The sequence below is a fragment of the Canis aureus genome, chromosome 12, assembly GCF_053574225.1.
Source record: "Canis aureus isolate CA01 chromosome 12, VMU_Caureus_v.1.0, whole genome shotgun sequence".
Classification (NCBI taxonomy): domain Eukaryota; kingdom Metazoa; phylum Chordata; class Mammalia; order Carnivora; family Canidae; genus Canis; species Canis aureus.
In genome coordinates, this window is record NC_135622.1 from 1,314,889 (window position 1) to 1,339,503 (window position 24,615).

Consider the following 24,615-nt stretch of genomic DNA (forward strand, 5'->3'; position numbering starts at 1 on the left):
ATTTTTTCAGTGGGGTCAGTGGTCAGTTTACTGTGCCACAATCTCCTAGTTAAATTGGCAGAGCTTTCTGGGGTTTGTTTGTCTGCCATCAGTATCTGTTACGTACAATACCATCCTTACCAATGTCATTAGGGTATTTCCTGGCTCCATAAATTGGCACATCTTACAGTGTATTATTTATTATTGGCCTACATGTAAGTCTCAAAAAGGCTCATTAACCAAGTAATGTGGCTGACCTAATAGCTGATCTGATTATTAGAAGCATGATGTTGAACACAAGGGAGGTGGTAGCCCCGCCCTGCTTTGCACTTGCAGTATCTGGTCAATTCTGGGAGCGACAGATTTAAAGAGACATAATTTACATCATCTGAAGAATTGTTGAAGAAGTTGAGGACGTTTAGCCAGACTTAAGAGAAAACTTCAGTGACAACAAAATCTTTCTCTTCAAATATATGATGAAATTTATGGACGATCAATCAGTTTTTAGTTTTTTTTAACTTATTGGCTCAATCGAAAGTACTGAGACTACAAGTTTGAAGTGAAAGGGAACAGATTTTGGACTTAGTCAGAGCTGTCGGAGGATGGAATGAGCTGCCTCTGGAGTAATGAGTTCCCTGTCACCGGAGGAGTCCAAGTGTAGTCTTGGCAATGTCTTGTGCAGAAGGGACTCGAGGTTTGGAGGGGTGGCCAGAGGAAGCGACCTCTCTGATCCTTTCCAAGTCTGCAATTTCATGATTGTCATGATATATTGCTTGCTCCACCATCTCCCAGGCCTGGAGTCAGTCTTCAGCCCCCATGATCTAGTTCACTTTGGATTTAAGGCAAAACCCCACAGGTATGCGAAAGCCCCCTTGAATTCTGCTTTGAGTGCCATCTCACAGTGCTGGTGGGAAAGGCAGCCTGGGAAGGACCACCCGGCTTGTTGTCCCTGCTGGCTCACCGGGGCCAGACCACAGCTCCTGCTCAGGGGTCCTCCACCAGCCCTCTGTGCACGGCAGTGGGACGAGGGGGGACCAGCTGAGCCACCGGAGTATTTATCCATGACAGGATCGGACAAGAGAAAGGGCAGGCACCTGGCAGGCAAATAAATGTAATGAAGTCGGTAATAGACTGCGGCACCATCAACCTCGCGGTCGCGTCAGGAATCAGCCACAAGAAACTATTAATTACTCCGTCTTCCCGTTTCTCCTTTCCGGGGGCTGTGGCGGCACCCGCGCTCTCCAAGCGTCCCAGCCTTGCGGGCATCCAGAGACGGCTCTGCCCTCTCAGATGGCAAAGGGCCCTTGAGGGCCAAGTGTCTGGCACAGTCGCTGGCAGGCCCCAAGGGTCCCAATGTTCTGAGAGTGGGGAGGTGTCCTGGGTCAAGTGCCTGCTCCCTCGTGCCCCAGGCACACAGTGTCCTGCTCCAGAGTGTTCCCGCAGACCTTCCACAGCCCCTGGAACTGTGACTGCCTGTACCCCCGCCCCCATTCCCAGTGGCCTGCTGGCTCTTGCAGCTCAGAGTACCGAGGCTGTGTCTATGTATCTGGGCAAGGGTAGCCTTCAGAACGTTTAATAATATAAATCAACACATAAGTTAATATAGAAACTTAAACATTTTAAATCTATTCCCTGTTGTCCTCTAACTAAAACTGCCTACCGCTTGATACAAGTGTTTTGAAAATTGTCAGCGTGATCTTCTGTTTGGGGCATCCTCCCTGGCTATGTGGAGAACCTCTCTGCCTATGATTAGCTATAGGGGCTAGATCAAACTCTTCCCACGATTTTCCTGTTCAACTGCTTGTCAGGTCCCTGTTGGGAGCTCTCTGCAGAAGTCACACCCTGGCTGCGTATGCATCTGATGCCAGGGCTTCCATGTGGCCAGGTTCAGACGCTTGTCCCGGGGCCCCCTGACAAGGCTGCCACTAACCCTGGCCACCCTGCACCTGTTCCAGTGTCCCATTGATGCCGGGCCCCTCTGGAGGAGGAGTTCAGTACACCCCCACAATCTCAGTTTGCTCAGCAGCTGCTGGGAGTCCCCTATATTTGCTATCCTCTGTTCCCAGACCTCATTACCCACTAATCTGGCCACATCCCCAAGCAACATCACACAGATGCTTCTGGTCTCAACCACTTGTACTATTTACCAACCCACTAGTATGGAAGTGATTTACTATTTCAATAACTTGTTCACTGTGCCGATGAATTCACAGTTCCTGCCTCTCCATGCACTCTATCACATCCCTAAAGGCAGGTGTTCTAGAAGGCATCTGCACCTCTTCACAGTGGCAGCGATCCTACAAAAGGCCCCACCATAGCAATAAGTGACAGAGTTGTTTTGCCAGCCCAACAGACCTCACAAATGATCCCCATGTTCCCCCTTTTCCAACATGCCTTCCAATCCGTGGACAGTCAGGTCTCCACTCTCTGCCTCCCCGATGACAGTATACCACGAAGCACCAACCTGCCTATCCATATATTCTGATTTAAGAATATAATATAATATAACATAATAAATATACGTAATAAAATATAGTGATTCCTACGGTTCTCTTCCTGAAGGTGTCAGAGGTCGCCAGGGGCCCCACAGACAGGCTCCTGTATAAATCTCTACCTGCTCAGGAGATTTACGGGGATAGCTGACTGTGCAGGGGCGGGGAGGGCAGAAACCAGGAATGGAAGAATGACTTATGATTGCTGTCTACACAGGCAGGCCCTTGTTGTTGGAAATGGCTTTCTTGTTGCTTCTGTTGTTTGAAGTCTCAACAAATGTAGGAATATGAACTGGGTCTCCATCAGGGGCTGAGGTTTTCTGAGGTGGAGATCATTAACAAGAATAATTCTTGTCCATGCACGGTATTTATCATCTGTACCCTTGGCGGGGGCTGAGAAACCACCCGGTTCCAGAGAAGAGTAGTGGGCAGTGTTAGGTCAGGGTGTGAATGACAATCCAAAGCGATAATGTCACTCTGTCCTGAGCCTCGACCTCTGTCCTCAGAGAAACTGACGGTTCCTTGACCTTAACGCCACAGTGGGCGGTGGGATTCCACAGAGGGAAAGGGCTGGGCTGTGGTCATGGCATCAGGAAGCCTGCGGGCAGCCTCGGCAGTAGCACAGGGACCCTGTCCATGTGACACACGCTTGGGGGAGGTGCTGTAATTCAGCCCCAACCCCTGGATGGATGGCCCCCATTTCAGAGAGCCACTGTCCCCGGGAAAGGACCAGGTATGGGCCTCCAGGTGCTCAGCCCACTGTGACAGTGATGTGGGCACCCTTCAGTCCTCCATCCTCATCTGCTCCCGCCTGTCCCACCCAAGGGACGTACTGACTGAGCTGGGCTCCCTGAGGTCAGGCATGGCCTGGGGCCTGGCTGCACGGCACCTTCCGAGCAATCCCCGGCCAGTTGCTTAACCATTTGGGGCCCCCGAAACATGATCACAACAGCCTTGGTATTGCGGGTGTGAACCCCGACAGGCGGCATGAGTCCAAGGACTTCAGAACAGCACCCCTTGCCTGGATCCACAAGCCTGAGCTGTTGGGACTGCGTCGTCTGTCCTCATCGCTCTCTTTTTCTGTTGCCACCCTTTGGCCTGTGTCTCTGTCCCCACATAGCCCTCACCAAACCCTCCTCTGCTTCGGTCTTTGTCAGTTTGTCTCTGTGTTTCCCCCTCCCTCTCCTCTGGGTCCTCTGGGTCCTCTGGGTCCTCTGGGTCTCTTTCTGTCTGGGTCTTCATGTCTCCCGTTGTCCCTCTTCTTGGCCCTTCAATATTTCCTGCTAGCCTGGCCTCCTCTTTCATTCCTCAGACTTGGAGCATTATGACATCAGAGGGTTTCAAATCCTGGGCAGGGAAACGAACTCTCCTGAATGGTGAGCACCACCACCTTGGTGAAGCCTAAGCTCCAAAACCCAGAATTTACTACTGCGAGTAATCCCACCTGAAGCTAAGCCAACTCGGCAGAGCAGCCTGCGGGTCAGGAGCCTATGGCCAGCCCTCCCATGGAGCACTGCCAAGCCACAGCCCTCTGCTGGGTGCTAAAAATAGGTATGGGGCCTAGGGCAGCTAAAAATACACTTCTCACAATGCAGCCTTGCTGAGCCTGCAGACTGCAAGCAGCAGGGCAGGGGCTTTGAGAACCCTGGGGTCTGCAGCTGCGTGGCTCCAGCTGGGCAGGGGTGAAGGCAAGAGGTGGAGGGGAAAGCACAGGCAGACACCAGGGGTCTGCAGGCCCATCAGCCACTGGGGAGCATGTGGCAGGCCACAGACTGGGTCACAGGGGCCGTGGGGCTGCAGAGTATGCACGGCACTGAGCCGGTCCCTGGCTACCACCCCCAGAGCCCGGGGGACCGGAGTTCAGCAGCAGGTGCCTGGGCATACCCGGGGCTTCTTTGGCTTGATCTGGCAGGTGCCAGATCCATGTCTTCTCTGAATACCTCCCTGGCACAAGGCGAGCACTTGGAAAACATGCCCGAATGAGAAAATACACACAGACACACTTCCCTTAGGGTAACTGAGGAGCCTCGTAGCCACAAAAGGTAAAAGTCCCATGACCCATAGCACCGATTTTGTGGCCTCCCTCACCTGCATATCAATTACCTAATGAACTGCTCACAGCCAGTGGTCAATGGAAGTGTGTGCCTTGCTCCAAACCCTTTTTTTTGGATACAAACGAGCCAATACCTCGCACAGATGGCACCGTTTGGATTAGCAGCTGAAGTATGAATGAGTGAAACCACAGGTGCATTGTCAAGATTAATATGCAGGCAGGTTTGGAATTGGAATGGTACCAGGTAACATCACGCTTGGATAGGGAGGCAGAGTAATATGAATTGACTAGAGACAAAGGGAAAACAAATGGAAAGTGACAGGCGCCAAGGGTTGTGGCCACAGCTAATGGACTGAGTAACTAAGAATTCCACCCAACCCATCACCCACACCGTCCACTTGGTTCTTTCCTCCCCATCGTCCAGGAGCTGTCCCCAAGACTAAGCTCCCAAGCATCTGGATGGATGACGCACCCTTCACCATATCAATAACAGCTCCCCTATTGTTATCAACTTGGATCAACAGATACTCACCTCAGACAGGAAAGATAAATGAAACACTATTATAGAAAAGCAAAGCCAAGTGCTCTGAGCACCTTCATGCCCTGGAAAATTTATTATAGAATTATAATTAAGAGAGTGGAGAGAGATCTAGCAACAGCCCAGCCTGGGTCAGGAATAAAAGTCCCCTTTCCTTCCTTCCTTCCCTCTTCCTTCCCTCCTTCCTTCCCTTCTTCCTTCCTACCCTTCTTCCTTCCCTCTTTTCTTCCTGCCTTCGGAGAGCATGCAAATCTGGTGGCCCCGGTGGAAAGCACCCACCACCCAGCCTTCTAGAGAATCCCTGAACAAGAGCTTACAAGGAATGGGTTTTCAGTGTGGAGGTTTCAGTTGGTGGCAGCTTTGCTTTTCTCTCTGCTGCTCAGAAATTAGGCTTTGGAGGTGAAGCAGGGGGCCATTTATAGGATTGTGTGTATTACTGGATAGAGAAAAGTGAACCTCTGAATTGAGAAGAAAATGAGTTTAGGGCAGCCCGGGTGGCTCAGCGGTTTAGCGCCACCTTCAGCCTGGGGTATGATCCTGGAGACCTGGGATCGAGTCCCAGGTCGGGCTCCCTGCCTGGAGCCTGCTTCTCCCTCTGCCTGTGTGTCTCTGCCTTTATCTCTCTCTCTCTCATGAATAAATAAATAAAATCTTTAAAAAAAAAAAAAAGGAAAGAAAATGAGTTTATACGGATAGGAAGAAAATAGTCTTAACTGTCAGGCTGACAAACTGGGAAATCTTGACGACTCAGGATTGTCTTGTGAACAGGATTATACCAAACAGTTCCTATGAGCATCCTGCTCACTGCCAGGCTGCAGTAAGTGCTCAATTAATATTTGTTCAACGAGGGAATGAACCTTTGTCCTAACAATGAACATGAAGGACGTTTGTTAGATTACTCCTTTCTGCCCCTGGAAACCGCCAAGTTAACATTGTTAAAGTCTCCCCTCCCACCGCCGTCCCGTCTAAGTCAGAGTCTCCCAAAGAGCCTGAGCAGCTGCAGAAGCTCTTCATCGGAGGTTTGAGCTTTGAAACAACCAATGAGAGTCTGAGGAGCCATTTTGAGCAATGGGGGACGCTTACGGACTGTGTGGTAATGAGAGACCCCAACACCAGGCGCTCCAGAGGCTTTGGGTTCTCACGTAGGCCACCGTGAAGGAGGTGGATGCAGCCATGAATGCAAGGCCACACAAGGTGGATGGAAGAGTCGTGGAACCAAAGAGGGCTGTCTCAAGAGAAGATTCTCAAGACCTGGTGCCCACTGAACTGTGAAAAAGATTTTTGTTGGTGGCATTAAAGAAGACACAGAAGAACATCACCCAAGAGGTTATTTTGAACAGTATGGGAAAATTGAAGTGATTGAGATCATGACTGACCAAGGCAGTGGCAAAAAGAGAGGTTTTGCTTTTGTGACCTTTGACGACCACGACTCTGTAGACAAGATTGTCATTCAAAAATACATACTGTGAATGGCCACAACTGTGAAGTAAGGAAAGCCCTATCGAAGCAAGAGATGGCTAGTGCTTGGTCCAGCCAAAGAGGACGAAGTGGTTCTGGAAACTTTGGTGGTGGTCGTGGAGGTGGTTTTGGTGGGAATGACAACTTTGGTCGTGGAGGGAACTTCAGTGGTCAAGGTGGCTTCAGTGGCAGTCGAGGTGCTGTTAGATACGGTCGGTGGCAGTGGGGATGGCTAAAATGGATTTGGTAATGACGGAAGCAACTTTGGAGGTGGCGGAAGCTATAACGATTTTGGCAATTACAACAATCAATCTTCAAATTTTGGACCCATGAAAGGAGGAAATTTTGGAGGCAGAAGCTCTGGCCCCTATGGTGGTGGAGGCCAATACTTTGCCAAACCACGAAACCAAGGTGGCTATGGCGGTTCCAGCAGCAGCAGCTGTGGCAGTGGCAGAAGGTTTTAATTACTGCCAGGAAACAAAGCTTAGCAGGAGAGGAGGGCCAGAGAAGTGACAGGGAAGTTACAGGTTACAACAGATCTGTGAACTCAGCCAAGCACAGCGGTGGCAGGGCCTAGCTGCTACAAAGAAGATATGTTTTAGACAATACTCATGTGTATGGGCAAAAAACTCGAGGATTGTATTTGTGACTAATTGTATAACAGGTTATTTTAGTTTCTGTTCTGTGGAAAGTGTAAAGCATTCCAACAAAGGGTTTTAATGTAAATCTTTTTTTTTGCACCCATGCTGTTGATTGCTAAATGTAATAGTCTGATCATGACACTGAATAAATGTGTCTTTTTTTAAATGTGCTGTGTAAAGTTAGTGTACTCTGAAGCCATCTTGGTAAACTACCCCAACAGTGTGAAGTTAGAATTCCTTCAGGGTGATGCCAGGTTCCATTCGAAATTTATTTGCAACCTACTTGGGCACAGAAACCACAAACCTTGGTGTGGTTGAACTGACAGTTAATGTGTTGTGACCTGGAGTTCACCATTAAAAGGGTCATCCAAGCAAAGTCCTGGAGTTTATTTGGTTATTATGATTGTCGGCACATCCTATGCAATATATCTAAATTGAATTATGGTATCAGATAAAATTATATATGGGATTAAAGCTTGTGTATCATCCATTATGTGTAATCAATAAATGATTTAATATTTAAAAAAAACAATGGTCATGAAGGATGATGAGTCCTTTTCTTACAGTCCAACTCCTATCATGTTCTCTTTATTCTCATACTGACTATTTTGTGCATCTTGAAAACCTAGAGGAATATCCCAACAAGGGGAGAGATCAAGCCAAGTGTTGAAGGCAGGGATCCCCCTGGCTGGGGTGGGGCTGGCACAAACAGCCAGTGGGGTGACTGGAAGACAGGTCTCAGGGTGTCACAAGCTCAGCACTTTCACATACATTCTCTCAACCCTCAAAGATAAGAGTTATTACCCTCCAAGTTAGATCCCTAGGTCTAGCGCACAAGAGAGGAGGGTAACAGCTAGTCCTTTGATAGTAAGTACAGGAGAGGGAAGAGTGACTATTTAGTGATACATGGAAGGGGATCTATAGGTCCAGTATGGGTTTTTTTAGTTGCTAATCAGTGGAACAAAAATGGTGCCAGGAAGCAGATTAGAATTGATAGGAAAAGCATGGATTGAAATGTGAAGCTGGAGGCAGGGAAGTCAATTCCCCTCTCTAGCCCTAGTGGGAAGTGCCGATGCCTCCTGTCCCTAACAGGCAGGCAGGGGGTGGAGAAGACAGAGAATGCATATCAAGCCTCTTCATAGGCTCACACTGAAATAAAGCATTAGAGAAGAGCTGGAAAGCCCTCCGTGAGGCGTGAGCTGACTTGCTTGGACTTGTTTTAATTCTCATTGACCAATTGAATACCAATAAAAAATAAATTTATAGAAAAAAATAAATAAATATATTTCTTCTAACAATAATTTTTTTTTTTTAATTCTCATTGACCTTAGAGTTCCTTGTACCCTAGTTCTGCAAACTACTCTGTAGTTCTCACTCACCTAAGGGCAAGTGAGGCAAAGGGAGGAGACTGGCTTGGGAGAAGAGGCTGTGGTTACTAGGAAATTCACCAAAGTCCCTACAAACCAGGGCTCCACTCCAATGGACAAGGGACAGGGAGAGTAACCTGGGAGCTCCATGCTGTGCTCCTTGAATTGAGTTCTAGATTCTGAGGCTGAAGGACTGTCCTGCGAGCCTGAGTTAAGAAGGGGAGAAATGGGAATTTGGGATGATCTGGAAATGAAGGTGATCTAAGGAATGGACTGCTGCTGATTATTGAATATTCTAGAATGGGGGGACATGCTGGGAATGAAGATTTCTCTGGGAATGTAGAGACTGTGTAGGAAATAGGAACTAGAAAGAGGAGATGTTCTGGGAACAGGGCATGCTGAAATAAGACCTCAGTGCTAGGAGATGGGAAGTTAGTGCATCTAGGAGGCCTGAAGTCTCCCCACAACATGAAGTGCTTTTCTGAGCTGACTTGGCAGGGGCATCCCCTTTTCAAAAGATATTTTCTCCCTGGTGAGCATGAAGAAGGGACCTGCAGAGAGGGTCTGCACCAGCTGAGGCAGGTGATGAATGGGTAGCAATCAGACCAATGGCTTTCAAATGTTTTCGGTCAGATAGAAAAACCCTGTCGTTTCATTCTCAATTTTATTTCGTTCTGTCTCACCTCATATTTCACTTAATGGGAGCTGTCAAAGAGATTCTTTGATTTTCTTCCCCCTCCTTTTCTGGCAGCTTATGCAGCCTGATAGCCCTAGAGATATGAGTTTTTGGAAGACCCACAATGAACTTCACTGTTACAGCCTCCAGTTTTAGGGTCTACGTTTCTGGGTGCACTTCTACAAGTGAGTGCAAGCTTGTGTGTGCTCATTCATGCATCTGCCAAGTGTATGTGTGTCAGGAGTGTGTGTGTCGAAGCTGAAACAGCCTGGGATGAGAGGCTGGATGCATGAGTTTGAGTTCTGCCTCTGGAATTTAGTATCCCTCTGTCAATTGAGTCTCAAAGGATTCACTGCAGAATGAGTGTAATAACACAAGTCCTTCATACCTCAGATGATTGCCATGAGGCTCATAGCACAAGAAATAGAAATACTCCCTTGTGATCAATAAATGCAATTGATAACTACAGCTATCATTTGTTTCCAAGGGATACTTCTTGATCCATCCTGAGTTCTATGAAGTTTATTTTCTTATTGAAGTATAATTGGCATACGTTACATTAGTTTCAGGTGTACAACATAATGACTGGAGATTTGTATACACCATGAAGTGGTCACCATAATAAGTCTAGTTACCATCTGTCACCATGCAAAATTACAAAAAAAATGTTTTTCTTGTGATGAGAACTTTTTTAAAGATTTTATTTATTTATTCAAGAGAGACACAGAGAGAGGCAGAGACACAGGCAGAGGGAGAAGCAGGCTCCCTGTGGGGAGGCCAATGTAGGACTTGATCTCAGGACACTGGATTATGACCTGAGCCAAAGGCAGATGCTCAACCACTGAGCCACCCAGGCACCCCTTGTGATGAGAACTTTTAAGATTTACTTTCTTAGCAAATTCCATATTTGCAATGCAATGCTTTTGACTATAGTCACCATGCTTTATGTTACATCATGACTTATTTTATAACTTGAAGTTTGTACCTCTTATGCTCCTTCACCCATTTCTCCCACCTTCTCCCTTCTGGCAACCACCAATCTATTCTCTGTATCTGTAAGTTTTGTTTTGATGATTGGTTGTTTTGTCTTTTAGAATCCATATATAAGTGAAGTCATACTGCATTTGTCCTTCTCTGTCTGACTTATTCCATTTAGCATAATACCCCCCAAGTTTCATTCATATTGTTGCAAATAGCAAAATTTCATTCTTTTTTATGGCTTAGTAGTATTCCTTGTATATACGTACCACATTTTCTTTATCATTCATCCATTGATGGACACTTAGGTTCTTTCCATAACTTTGTCATTGTTCAATAAGGGTGCATATATATTTTTGAATTAGTGTTTTCATTTTCTTTGGATAAATATCCAGAAGTGGAATTTCTGGATCATACAGTGTTGCTATTTTTAATTTTTTGAGAAACCTCCATACTGTTTTCCACAATGGCTACACCGATTTGCACTCCCACCAATAGTGTATGAGGGTTCTCTTTTCTTCACATTATCATTAATACTTGTTATTTCTTTGTCTTTTTGATACTAGCCATTCTGACATTTGTGAAGTGATACCCTATTGAGAGTATTTTGGTGCTGCCTACAGCCCTCATCACCAACATCCTAGACCTTTGATGCCTTGCTATTCTCAGAACCACCATGCCAGCTCCTTGATCTTGGCCTAACTCCTCTGTCTTCTTCCTCTGCTTCTCCTCACAGGTTGCTGACCATTGCCAGACAAAGTCTGCAAATACAATTTAACAGGGCACCCCTAGACTTACTCATTAATTCAACAAGCATTTATTGAGCATTTGCTGTAGGCAAAACTCTGTGCTAATCTCTGAGGACACACAGTTAAATAAAGCAGACACCTTGTGCACAAAGAGATTTCAGACAAGTTAAATTCTTACAGAATAACATAAGAAGTGTTAGGTGGATCCAAACCTAGGGACTATGGCAGTGCCCAAGAGGGACCCCTGACTCAGCCTAGGGAAAGCACCCTGGAATATGTGACCATTGAAGTGACTTTTGAAGGATGAGAAACAGTTGGCCATATGAAGGGAGCATGTGCAGTCTAGCCCTGAGTGTTAGCACTGGTTGGCAAAACTTTAATGCCTCTTTGGGGATCTTCCAGGTCTGTCCCCCAATTTCTCTTCCAATTCTTCACAACATTCCTCAAGTTGTGCACAGTTTCTGGATCTTCCTTCCTTGGCATCCCAGCCCAACAGATGGGTTAATCCTCACAAAGCATTGATAGGATTGGATCACTCACTGCTCAAACACTCATACTGCATACATAACCAAGTCCCAATTCCTTAACCTGGCATCCAAGGGCTTCAGAAAGCACACTTTCCAACTCTATATCCTACAAAACCCCAAATACCAGTCAATCAAAGCTACTTGCCAGTCTCTGAACACACTGTGCTCCTTCCCACTTCTCCATCTTTACTCCTTACTCTTCATTATGCCTAGAAAGTCTTACCTGCCCCCACATCCCATTTTCTCCCATGGAAATCATATGGGACCCTGAGATCTAGCTAAGGTACACTGTCTCAGAATGCCTTCTAGCATCCTCTCCCATCTCTTAAAGAGATCCTCCCTTCTATAAGGGAGCTGCTGATCAAGAAAACTCATAGACGAAAGGATTACTTTCATACTATATGGAACTTTGAGTGTCAGAGTAAATGGAGGAGTGGAGAAGAGACCAAGGTGCCCCTATAAATCATTCCACATACGTAACGATGGACATTGATTCATGACAGAATAAACATACAGGTTTGTTCTCAAAACTCAAAATTTCTTTTTAAAAAAAAAATATTTATTTATTTGAGAGAGAGAGAGCACAAGTGGGGTAAAGGGGCAGAGGGAGAAGCAGGCTCCCCACTGTGCAGAGAGCCCAAGTCCTCCATCCCAGGACTCCAGGATCATGACCTGAGCTGAAGGCAGTTGCTTAACTAACTGAGCCACCCAGGAGCCCCATCAAAACTCAAAATTTTTTAAATGACTAAAAAAATATATTTTTTAAGTATAAATTCACATGGACGAAAACCATGGAAGTAGAGATCAGAGCAAATGAAAAATATCACCATAATTTTAGAAACTGGAATATAGATAGGAAAGAGCTGATTTCAGAGCTCTTGGAAATGTAAATTCTTGTGGTAAGGAATCCAATGAGGGGTGAGCTAATCCCCACTTGTATCCAATGTCTCTTATTTGTGTGCATTGGCCTTGCCTTTTGCCATGTGTTCCTCTCCATCCAATGGGTATGACTGCCTGTGCATGGGACCCAAGCAAATTCATGCCAAGACAATCCAGCAGCCCCTGATCTCACATCTGCACTGCACTCCTCATGCTGTTGCCCTAGAACTCTCCTGCTGACACTATGGGGCTTGTTCAGTGCCCATTCTAAATGACTCAGAACAACAAGAAAGCTAACTTCCTATGAAGTAAACTTTTGGCCAGTAGGAGCAAGGGACTAGGGGATAAATTATTCTCTTTCCCTAACCTCAGATAGATTGTACCAAAGCACATTTGTTCATATTTGAAAGCCAGTCCTGTAAGATTAAGGAATTAGTTGCTCTTGAACCAAGTGGGGGCCAGCACAGTAATACACTTTTGCATAGGCTCCCCCTCTTTCCCTGCTTTACCCCCATTTCTCCTCATTTCTGTATCCCTGTAATTGCACTGCCTAATAAAATACGGCACATAAAGGCTGCATTTCTGAGGAAATAAAGTTGAGACACCAGCACAAAACCACCAAAAGACCCAAGAATAGGCAGCCTCCAGGTAGCTCTGGAAGCAGGTGTGTATGGGGGGAGTACGCCAGAAGGATATTCAAAAGTCTATAGAAGTGATCCAGAGCCCCAGAACCATTCCCGGTCTAAGATGCCATGAAACTACATTTCTACCGCCCTGTGTAAGCCAAGTTTATTCATCGAGGAAGCCCAAACCCTTCAGATTTGGGCGCACTTGAAGGCAGGACTTTTCACCTGAAAAGACAAATTAACTGAATATCTAAATACTAAGAAGACAGAATCCAAAGAAACAAATAAAAACAGTAAATTTAAAGGAAGCAATGTAAAAAATAAGATAAAAAATTTTTAATGTAATTTCCTAAAACAGAAGATATTTCATCCATGGAACAAAAGCAGAGTACTATAAAAAATGACAGAGTACAATAAAAGAATTTTTATAAATTAAAAATATCAAAGCATAAATAAAAAAATCTTAATAGACTACTGAAAAGGAAAAAGGTGAAGATACCTTCCAGATGGTAAAACAAGAAGTTGAGATGGAAACTTTTTAAAAAAACAAGGGGTGGGGGGATGGGGATCAATTAGAGGTCCAATATCCAGCTAATAAAAATACCAGAGAAAGAATGAGAGTACTTACAGCATACCTCTCATAACAAATTCTAAAAGAGCCATATGTTGACATAAAATGAATAAAATGCTACATGTCAATTATACCTTAATTTAAAATAAAAATTAAAAATATTTTTAAAATAAAGGAGCCATATTAAGACGCATGATTGTGAAATTTCAGGATAACAAAGATAAGAGAAGAACCACAGGGGAGAAATAGACATTTTAAAAATCAGATATGAAAATAGTATTAGATTTATCATTGAAAATGTTGGAAGCTAGGAAACAACAAGCCAATACCTTTAAAGTTCTGAGAGGAAAAAAAAAATGTCTTCTAACCTACAGTTTAATACCCAGTCAAACTTTCTTATTCTAACATTTCCAACACGGTCTGAAAAAAAAAATTATCTACCATGAACGTTTCTCAGGAAGCTCCTGAAGATACATGAAACCAAAATGAAAATAAAATATAAGCCATGGAAGAGAAAGATATCAAATCACTATCTACCAGAGTTGAAAGGCATGATGATAGTGAAGGAAAATCCCAAGATGATAGCAGTGTAGTGGGGTCCCAGGGAGCATCCAGAGCAGAGAGAACAGAATAGCTGAAGGCTCCTGTGGATGGTTTTCCCCCCCCAAACCCAGAAGAGACAGATGACCTCATGTGTTCAACTTTGTGGAGAAGAGTTATCGTTTTGTCAAGGAGTTGGAAGTATTCACATATCACACATCAAGCAAACAACTAAAATGAGTAGAGATAGATTCCAAGGAAAACAAAAAAGTTATTCAAGAGCAGAAATATAATCAGTACAATATGTGACTTAAATGTTAACATTTACATAGGAACAACAGATATATTGTTTAATAAAAAAATGTTAGAGAACTATATTAGGAAGGCAGAGAAAAGGAAATATTGGTGGGGGGGAGCGGATAGTGAAAGATTTAAATTCCTTTCTCTGGCATGAGGAAGACAATGGATAATTCCTGAAATGATTTTTATAAATGTGTGTCATTTAGAAGCAAGGACATGATGATCAAAATAAATAGCAGAAAAAGTTGGAAACAGTTGCTTTTGGGAAAAGAGCCAAAGAGACAGGATGGAAAGGAGAGGCAACTGCCCCTTTCTGTTATTCCCCTTGTGTTACCATTTGACTTTGAAAACTACATGCACTGTACATAGGAGAGTGAGAGAATTGTAACAGTACATTATTGAATTTTTTTATCATCTTAGAGTTTGGGCTGAGGTCCTAAAGCTGAGAAAAATGACAATTTACTGTGTAGACATTCTAAAAAAGGGTGCTTAGATGCATCTCATCTGTAAGGCTTACCAGGAAAAAAGGATATTCAATGTGGGACCTACACCCCACCACCCACCTCAATCTCATACACAAGAAAAGGGTGAAGGCTAATTGAGGATATTCACTGGAAGCCAGATGGACTAGGAAGGGGCCCTGTGCCCCTCCATGAGACTGGAGCAAAGGGCATGAGTTTCTGGAGAATCTGAACTGTATCCTGGGGAGCTTGAGATGCATGAAGATTGGAGACTGGTATCTGATCCTCACCTGGAAAGTTGGAAGGCCAGGGGCAGGCTGACTGCCAGTGGAGAAAGTCTGAGCATTCTGCATCTGGTGGAACTCTCCCTGGGATAACTGAATGTTGCAGCAGGAGCTGGACAAGAGCTGTCCTGAGATGGACCTGCCCTAGAGGACTGCCTGCTGGATAAAGAGACCCCAGCAGAAAGGTTGGTAGGTGATGTTGGAGAAGGAAATGAGAGGCATCCAGAGACTCTAGTTGTTGGAGGATTATGAGGAAAATATTTTAAATAACCCATAGAAGCACCTCAGAAGGGAAAGGGCCAGCATTTGGGCACCCAAAGAGAACACAGAGGACCTTGTTACCGTATTACAGCAATGCCAATAGAAACCAATGTGCCCTTCCTTCTATGCCTCTTCCATCCAGCCCTGAAGGAGTGCTAGGCAAGGCCAGTAGTTGGGATGGGATGGAAGAGGAGCTTAAAGAAATAAACACCCACCCTCACTCCACTGCTGACTAACGAGCACACAGAGAGGTCCCAAGTTGGGAAGAAAGAGAAAAGCTTAAATTGGATGTGAAATGAAAGTATTGATTTAGATCCACCTGGCCTTTTTAATACCTGAAAATAAAACTTCTAATATCTGAAAGTGACTGAAAAACCTATAGAATCTGGCCAGGGGCAGGGAACAGTGATGCAACAGGATGGGTTTGAAGGACAAGTGCTTTGCCGGTCCATTTTTTAAGTTACCTTATTTTTTAAAAGACAAGGACTAACAGGCATTGACACCTACTATGTGACAGACATGTACATATATTATCTCACTGAATCCTGAAAGCAATCTCCTAAGGTAGTGGTTACTATTCCTGCTTTACCAATGAGGGAATTGCAGCTCAGAGAGCCTGAGCTTCCCAAGATCACACAGCTACAAAGTGATGGGCTGGGCATCAAAGACATGATGTGTCCCCAGAGCCCTATGCATCCCAACCAAAGTGATTAAAAGTCCAAATGCTGATATCAAACAGATGGGATTCAAGCCCCAGGGCAGCCAGGAACTAACTCCATGTCTCTTGGACATGTTGTTTATTCCCCATTGGCCTCTGTTTCCACTAAAATAGAAAAATAATATCCTAGTTATAGGCTTGTTGTGGGGATTAAATGAGATCATTCATACACAGAGTTTAGCATAGTGCCTGGCACAGAGCAATTCTTTTTTTTTTTTTTTAAGATTTTATTTATTTATTCATGAGAGACACAGAGAGAGGGAGGCAGAGACATAGAGGGAGAAGTTGGCTCCATGCAGGAAGCCGCACAGAGCAATTCTTGATAAACAGTATCTACTGTTATCATTAAGCCATATTGCATTCTGAATAAGAGTATTGTCAAGATGAAGTGAGGCAATAATTCAGAAGTGCCTGGGATGCTATTGGATGAAGAGCTGATACTGAATAGTGGGTTGAATCTAAAGCCAAGTTTCTTCTTCCTGTGATAATATACATATGCAATGTGTTACATTCTGCATTATATCACAGATATTTCATAAAAACATAATCACAAAATTGGAAGAGATCCTGGAAGTCTTTTATTATTTTCTACCTTAATAGATTGTCAACTTCTTAAATGTAGAGGTCATATCTTGCAAGCCATTCATTAATTTACTTATTTACTTGTTCAAGAAATGTGTGTCTAAGACCTATGGGCAAAGTATAGTACAAGATATTTGGAGAGAGGCAGAGATGATTTGAATCTAGATCCGAAATACAAATCAGAACCACAATGAGATACCACCTCACACCAGTGAGAATGGTGAAAATTAACAAGACAGGAAACAACAAATGTTGGAGAGGATGCGGAGAAAGGGAAACCCTCTTGCACTGTTGGTGGGACTGTGAACTGGTGCAGCCACTCTGGAAAACAGTGTGGAGGTTCCTCAAAGAGTTAAAAATAGATCTGCCCTACGTCCCAGCAATTGCACTGCTGAGGATTTATCCCAAAGATACAGATGCAGTGAAACAACAGGACACCTGCACCCCAATGTTCATAGCAGCAATGTCCACAATAGCCAAACTGTGGAAGGAGCCTCGGTGTCCATCGAAAGATGAATGGATAAAGAAGATGTGGTCTATATACACAATGGCCATCAGAAAGAAAGAATACCGACCATTTGCTTCTATGCGGATGGAACTGGAGGGTATAATGGTGAGTGAAATAAGTCAATCAGAGAAACAATCATCATATTGTTTCACTCATACGTGGAATATAAGAAATAGTGAGATGAACTATAAAGGAGAGAAGGGAAACTGAGTGGGGAAAAATTAAAGAGGAAGACAGACCACAAGAAACTCCTGACTCTGGGAAACAAACAAAAGGTTGCAGAAGGGGAAGTTGCAGAAGTTGGGATGGGTGACTGGGTGACAGGCACTGAAGAGGGCACTTGATGGGATAAGCACTGGTTGTTATATGTTGCCAAATCGAACTTAAATTAAAAAAAAAAAAAAAAGAATCTAGATCCTGCCCTTGGAAGCTTATAATTTAAACAAAGCTGAGAACAGTGTCAGAAAGGGAGGTGCCAATGATGTCCTGGGAGGGGTTTGGGGCCATCTACCCCATGTAGCATCCTGCCCAGAATCTGGTAGGGAGGAGGCATGCACCAAATGGTTGTTGAACCAATGATGAAGAAATGTGCCTGTGACTCAAAGAATGACCTCTGAATGAGTGACCTGAGCACACATTTGTGGGCATTAAAATTTCATGGTGTTTTAGAGAGTAGACAAATGGCATGCTGTGTTCTCTGCCCTTGATTCTATCTCAGTCCCATCCTCCAGCCTGCTCTGTGCCCATGTTGCCATCTATACTGTACAAGTTTGGTAACCCACTCAAGAGCCTAATGGTGATCTGATTAAGGCATTGCTATATTCCAGACAGACACAAGTACTGGCCCATCTTCCCAGATGTATCAGAAGGGAGAAGGGACAGAGGATGAGGAGACAGAAGAAGGTGACCAGCTCCAACTATATTAGTCTTCTTCCCTCTCAGGTCTTTCCTTCGCTGGCTCTGTCTCTGGGAAGAAATAGACTGTATATGTTTCATACTCTCTTTTTCTCTGGTTTTAGGAGCTCAAGGGTATACAAATGTATGCATATACTCACACAGACACACACATCATGTTCCAACAGGTGCAGTCACATGCTCTCACAGATGAGAGACCAATGGTCTCACAGACAGGCCCTTCTCCCTTTACCTGGTCACTTTGCATTGCAGTGGTATATCAAGGAACAGCAGCCTTCTCTCCACACAATGAGACAATACCACCAGGATTTCCCATGCTGAAAATTCTACAATGGTGGTGCCAGTTGATTATTAAAATGTAGATACCACAAGGAAGAATTCTGCATCAGCTTCTCAATCACTCATATCTCAGGGTGAGGAGAGTGTAAGATCCTTTCCAGAGAGTAGGGAGTAGGAGACATGAAAATGTCAAGAGAGAAAGAAAGACACTAACTCCATGCAGAGACAAAGAATTCAGGCAAAGACATTCAGTTCAAAGCCCACCAACTATATTTTAGGCACCTGGAGAGCCAATGAATAAGACCCATATCCAGAGTAACTCACATCTTAGCAGCTGAGACCAAATAAGCAAACAAGTCATAAGTAAACAAAAAAGTAGTAAATGCTATCATTGAGGTAAAGATGCCCAGTGGAAAGGTACCTAAATCCAAGCTGAGAGGTTGAAATTAAGAAGAGCTTCTGGACATGGTGACACCAGACCTGGGTCTTCAAGCTTAGAACTAAGGGTTCACCCCACCAATGTTTTAAATAGAAATGGTCATGGCAGTTGAAATTTACAAGAGTGGTCTCTAAGTATGGAAAATTTCCATTTCCTAGAAAGCAGGGTGATATAGCTAAAACACTGGATCTAGCCTTGTGTGCTCTGAGGTCATATACCAGCCTCAATGCTCTCCAGCCAGGTAACTTCAGGAGACGCACTTTGTTTCTCTCAGCCCCAGTGTCCTCACAGTGCTGTCTGCCCTGCTTGCCTCTTCAGGTTGTCCTGAAGACTTGGTGAGATAACAAGGCACAAGTGCTGTCAACTACATTACTGTATAGGTGAGTTACTGTTTGGCTCTATGTTGGCAGGTCCCTCCCTCTCTGCCTCCCAGAGTCCAAGGATGAGTCTAACAAAGGGCCTTCTTTTCTGCCACACCAACTCCAGGCTACCAGACATCTCCCTTGGGGGTGCAGTAAGGTCCCCAAGCATTTGTTTCCAGCTCCAGGTTCCAGACCCAGGAAGCAAGAGTCTCTGTGGGAAGAAAAATAAAGTGGAAATTGGGAAATTAGTAGGAAATTAGTTGCCCAAGGTTTAGGTGTAATGAGCATATCAATCATGCAGTATTAATAACTGCACAATAGGGACGCCTGGGTGGCTCAGCAGTTAAGCGTCTGCCTTCAGCCCAGGGCATGATCCTGGATTGAGTTGGGATTGAGTCGGGCTCAATGCATGGAGCCTGCTTCTCTCTCTGCCTCTGTCTATGTCTCTGCCTCTCTCTGTGTCTCTCATTAATAAATAAATTCTTAAAAAGAAAAATAACTGCACAATACAAACTCACAATGGTTTGGCTCAGTCCTCTCCCTGTAAGTGCCTAAGCATGTCTAAACAATAATCATAATAATAAATATTCCATATTTTACATAAAACAATAATACTTTTTCAACCTCTATAACTACTCATATTCCTTTTTTCTACTCCATTTATTCTCAAAATCTGACAAATGGAACATATATAGAAATTCAAAGATGGAAGGTCAAGACTAGGACAAGCTGATCTGCCTTGATTTTGTCACTCACAGATCTGTCAATGTTCATGGCTTCAAGAGTCACAATCTCAAAAATATGATAGCATTTAATAGAAGAACCGAAGTTTTAAATCCCTGAAGGACTGGCCTTTGGAAGAGTGTGAAATAGGTGAGTTTTGCAGGGTGGCAAAAAGAATGCTTGAGTTCTGGCAGAGACCTGGTGATCTTCAGGGCATGAAAGTCTGAGAAGTTCACTATGCTTGTTATAAAAGTAATCACTGTCTCAGCTCCCTCTTGAAGCCGTTATGAGGATAAAATGAAATAATGGAAGTAAAATTGATTTATGAATTATAAGTTATCATCATTGATGTCCATTATCTCATGGTTACCTCCTGTGTTGTTACCATTTTCTTTTTTGATCATAGTCTGCTGCCCAAGTATCATACTGGAGAATGCTCTTAAAGTCTGCCATTCTTTATCCATATTTATAAAAGGACAGTGCCTCCTTCTATAAATATAACCCCAAATGCCTCATTTTCAAGAGTTATTACAAGGAACATGGCCATTTGCCTAGTAAACTAGTTTATTTTACACTGGTTTACTAGTTTATTAGGTAACTAATTCACACTAATTTACTAGTTTATGCTATACTAGCTTACTAGTTTATGCTAGGTTATTAGGTTACCCTAGCTAATTCATTAGTTTATGCTAGGTTACTAGATTACTCTAAACTAGGTTACTAGTTTGTGCTATGTTACTAAGCCACCCTAAACTAGGTTATTAGTTTATGCTATGTTGCCAGGTTACACTAAACTAATTTACTATTTTACACTAGATTACATTAAACTAGGTTACTAGTTTACACAAGGTTACCTGTTTATGCTAAACTAGGTTACTAGTTTGCACCAGTTTAGTTTAAACTAAAGTGTAAATAAATACTTATGTTCAGGGGCTGTCCAACCCTCAGGACATGTTATTATGAATGTGTTCATCTCTAATGGGAAACTCGAGTTAAACTCTAATGGGCCAAAGGAAAGCATACAGGTGAATGGGACCTTTCCCATCTTCCTCAGATCAAACACTCTCAACTCAGTTGTAATAATCTCCAGGACCTGAAGCCTTTATTCAGAGCCCTTCATAATTTGACCCCAACATTTCTTTTCAACTTCATCTTCCATTACCTCCATGAATTCTTCCCTTTAGTCAATGGAATCCCTTATTGTTCCATATTATATTAAATAGGCATGAATGACATGCAATAAGCTATACATATTTAATGTATACAACTGGATGAGCTTGGAGAAAAGCATAAACTCATGAAACTATCACCATGATCTATGCCATATACATATCCATCACCTTCAAAAGTTTCTTCCAGCCTTCTTTATTTATTTTGTGAAAAGAACACTTATTGTAAGATCTACCCTCTTACTAAATTTTTAAGAATATAGTGTTGTTACTGTAGGCACTGTACAATATGTCTCTAGAACTTATGAATCTGAATATTGGGTAACTGAACTTTGATACTATCTAATTAATACCTTCCCATTTCCCCCTCCTCCCATCCCCTGGTAACCACTATTCCAATCCCTGCTTCTATAAATTTGACTATTTAAGATTCCTTGAATGAGTAGTATCATGTAGTATTTATCCTGCTTTGTCTTAGCATAATATCCCCCATTCATGTGGTCCTAAATGGCAGGGTTTCCTTCATTTTTTAAGGCTGAATAATATTCTATTTTATATAACATTTTCTTTATTGATTCACCTGTTGATTATTGTCAATAATCTGATAATCAAGATTTTGATTTCAAATTTTTTGTTTATAAGCTAAGACTGAAAAGGACCTTTCTTTAGGTGAAATATTGCCTTTCCAGAAATTCCACTTTAGACACACACATATTCTTGAGAGTGAGTAGTTCAGTATGCTTCCAACACTGTCATAAATTAGTTTATCAGATGGTTTTCCTGATGATATGATAGGGAAGAAACACAGGGCCACTAGTATGTAAATGCTGGGTGTGTGGGTGAGTGATTCTTCCTTACATTTTTTACCCTAGGCACCATGCTTGCCTCATTGTACTCCTGGCCCCGGGATAGAGGATACAAAAAGGGAACAAAAAGCATGGAATAAGGATAATGGAAAGGACAAAATCTTTTTTCACAATGATGTCAAGAACCAATCTTTAAAAAAAAAATCAATATTTGATATCATCTATACTGCCTCTATCACCTTCTCTCTCCATTGCATTCTGCAGTAGTGCAGAAAAAATTATTATACTGCCAAGCTAGCATCTAACTTCTTCTAAGTGATCCAAAGCCTATAAGATTAAATGATCTGAAATCCCTTCCAATTTGAATGATGCCCAAAGTTGAAGGAGCTCAACTTTCTTTTCTAACTCAGGCACAGCTTCCATGATGGGTTGGGTAATTACTTTCCCAACTCCAGCTCCTGTCCCATGCCCTATATTTGCCAGACTAATGCTATTTTGGGTGTTCATCATGGTAAATAATGCAGGGGAATAGCATGGAGACTAGAAGAAACTTTGGAAAGGAGTTTGTTTTCAACGTCTTTCAAATAGCTTTACTCTAGAATGAAGAGATACATTTTGGCATCTGTTCAAAGTGAAATGAAGTGAATTTATTTAAAATTTTTTTCCAACATCACTCCTGCTATGATTGAAATCTTAACTTCTTCAAATGACATCCAGTTTCTAAAACATTGATTAAAAGTGTCTCTGGGACTTAAGGGAAAAACAAATAAGACAGATGAAAGGCATTTTAGCTGTATTGCCCCCAAAATGGCCCCATCCTGTCCTAATTCCTTCTAAGATACCATTTTATGGTGTCCTTAAAAATAGATGTAATCTGATAAGGTATTATAGGGCCTCAGAACTGGGTCATTTTATAAAACTCAGAGAAGAGACTAGGAGATGAAGCCCTGATTATTCTCACATATTAAACCTTCAACTGAGTCCACAGAAATCCCAAACTCTGTTTTTGCAGAAATGCTACTAAGATGATTCATTCAATGTACCATATTAAGATACCTCTAAAACCAGACCACACTACAATGATGCCCACCTGCATAATTATTAATTTAAGAAGAAAAACATAATACTGCCTTAAGTTTCTAGAATACTTTACAGTTTATAAACCACAGCTGTACATACTATCTTTTCTTCTTTTCAGCCTGTCCCACTATCTTCATCTACCACAAGAGATGCGAGAGATAATGTATTGAGAGCTCCCCATTCTCACTACTCAAGATGGCTTAGAAAAGTTTCTGCTTCTTTTGTTTTCATGATTTCTATTCTACATGACTGTGACTCCCTGTGATTCCATCCAGAATCAGGAAATCAAGGAGGACAGTGGGGAGGGAAAATCAGAGACCAATCAAAATGTGACGACCTCAACAAAGGGCTATAATATGACAGTGTTAATCTAAATAATGCCACAGGTTAGGTCTTATAATCAAAAGTAGTAAAACTCCACCTTTATATCAATGTTATGCAAATGTCGTTAGTATTCTCTTACTTCATATCAATGAGATGTATTTGTGTGACTATGATGGCCTAGTTTGTCTTCAAGGAAACCCAGAAAGGCCTCAGGGCCCAGAAACATAAAACTGATAGCTAGAAGTCATAGTGTTGGGAGTTGTCATTTCCTATTGACTCAGCAGCTACCTCTATGTGTTCTCTAAACTTTTAAGGCAATGATCTAACACTGGCTATAAATTAGAATCACCTGTGTAAGTTTTAAATTTTTATTATTTTTTTTAAGTTGGCTCTATGCCCAACATGGGGCTTGAACTCATGACCCTGAGATTGAGAGTTGCATGCTCTACTGACTGAGCCAACCAGGCACCCCACCTGTGGAAATTTTAAACACAGTAAAGCCTGAACATCATTCCCACAAAATCTGATTCAATTTTTGGAGGGTGGGGATGGGACCTGGCTTCAATATTTTACAAAGCTCCAGGTTATTCTAATGTGCAGCCAACTTTGAAAACAACTGGTCTAAATACAGAGGTTCTGAAACTTTAGCAAGCACCAAAATTACCTGGAGGGTTTAAAACACAGATATTTGGGGTCCACTTCCAGAGTTTCTGGTTCAGTTGGTCTGGGGTAAGGACTGAGAATTTGCATTTATAGCTGGTTCCTAGGTAGTGTTGATGCCATTAATCCAGAGATCACACTTTAAGAATCATAAGAATCACTGTTCTAAAGTGTCACAAAGTGTCAGTTACATATCAAAATCGATTCAGCTAAACCCTTTAAATTTAGAGGAACGCTACTCACTGACTCTGATAATTCTGTTTACCTAGGTCTAATTATTTGCTTGACTCAGTGTGAAGCAACAAAAAAGCACCATGAAACACACTTTGGGGCTCTCACTCTCTTGTTCCCTCTCTCTTTCCTTTTCCTTCTTATATTGATGGAATAAGGAAAGCAGTTGATATTTTAGAAAGTGCAAGGAGGTTATTTCTGAAATTTTGCCCAGGAGCCCCAAATGTCTACCCATCAGTTAGGGTTGCTTCATGCTGGGTCAGTCAGTACCTTGGAGAGCAGCCCCTGTGCCACACGCAGCGATAGAACAAGACCATGTAACTGCAGTAATCATTCCCAGTGAAAAGGAAAGGATAAAAGATGCACCGCAATCCCTCATCTGCAACAAATTCCTAAATCTTACTGGGCAAACACTGTGAAATCTCTTAATAGCACAAGT

The 24,615-nt window shown here is 43.0% G+C and overlaps 1 long non-coding RNA gene across 1 annotated transcript; it reads left to right on the forward strand.

Annotated features, from left to right (window-relative positions):
* The first annotated feature begins 909 nt into the window (after positions 1-909).
* On the forward strand, positions 910-23,630 carry LOC144324772 (uncharacterized). The gene is made up of 4 exons (XR_013390201.1): positions 910-4,022; positions 19,140-19,201; positions 19,879-20,056; positions 23,080-23,630. It is a non-coding gene; the product is annotated as an uncharacterized LOC144324772 (long non-coding RNA).
* The last annotated feature ends 985 nt before the right edge of the window (positions 23,631-24,615 follow it).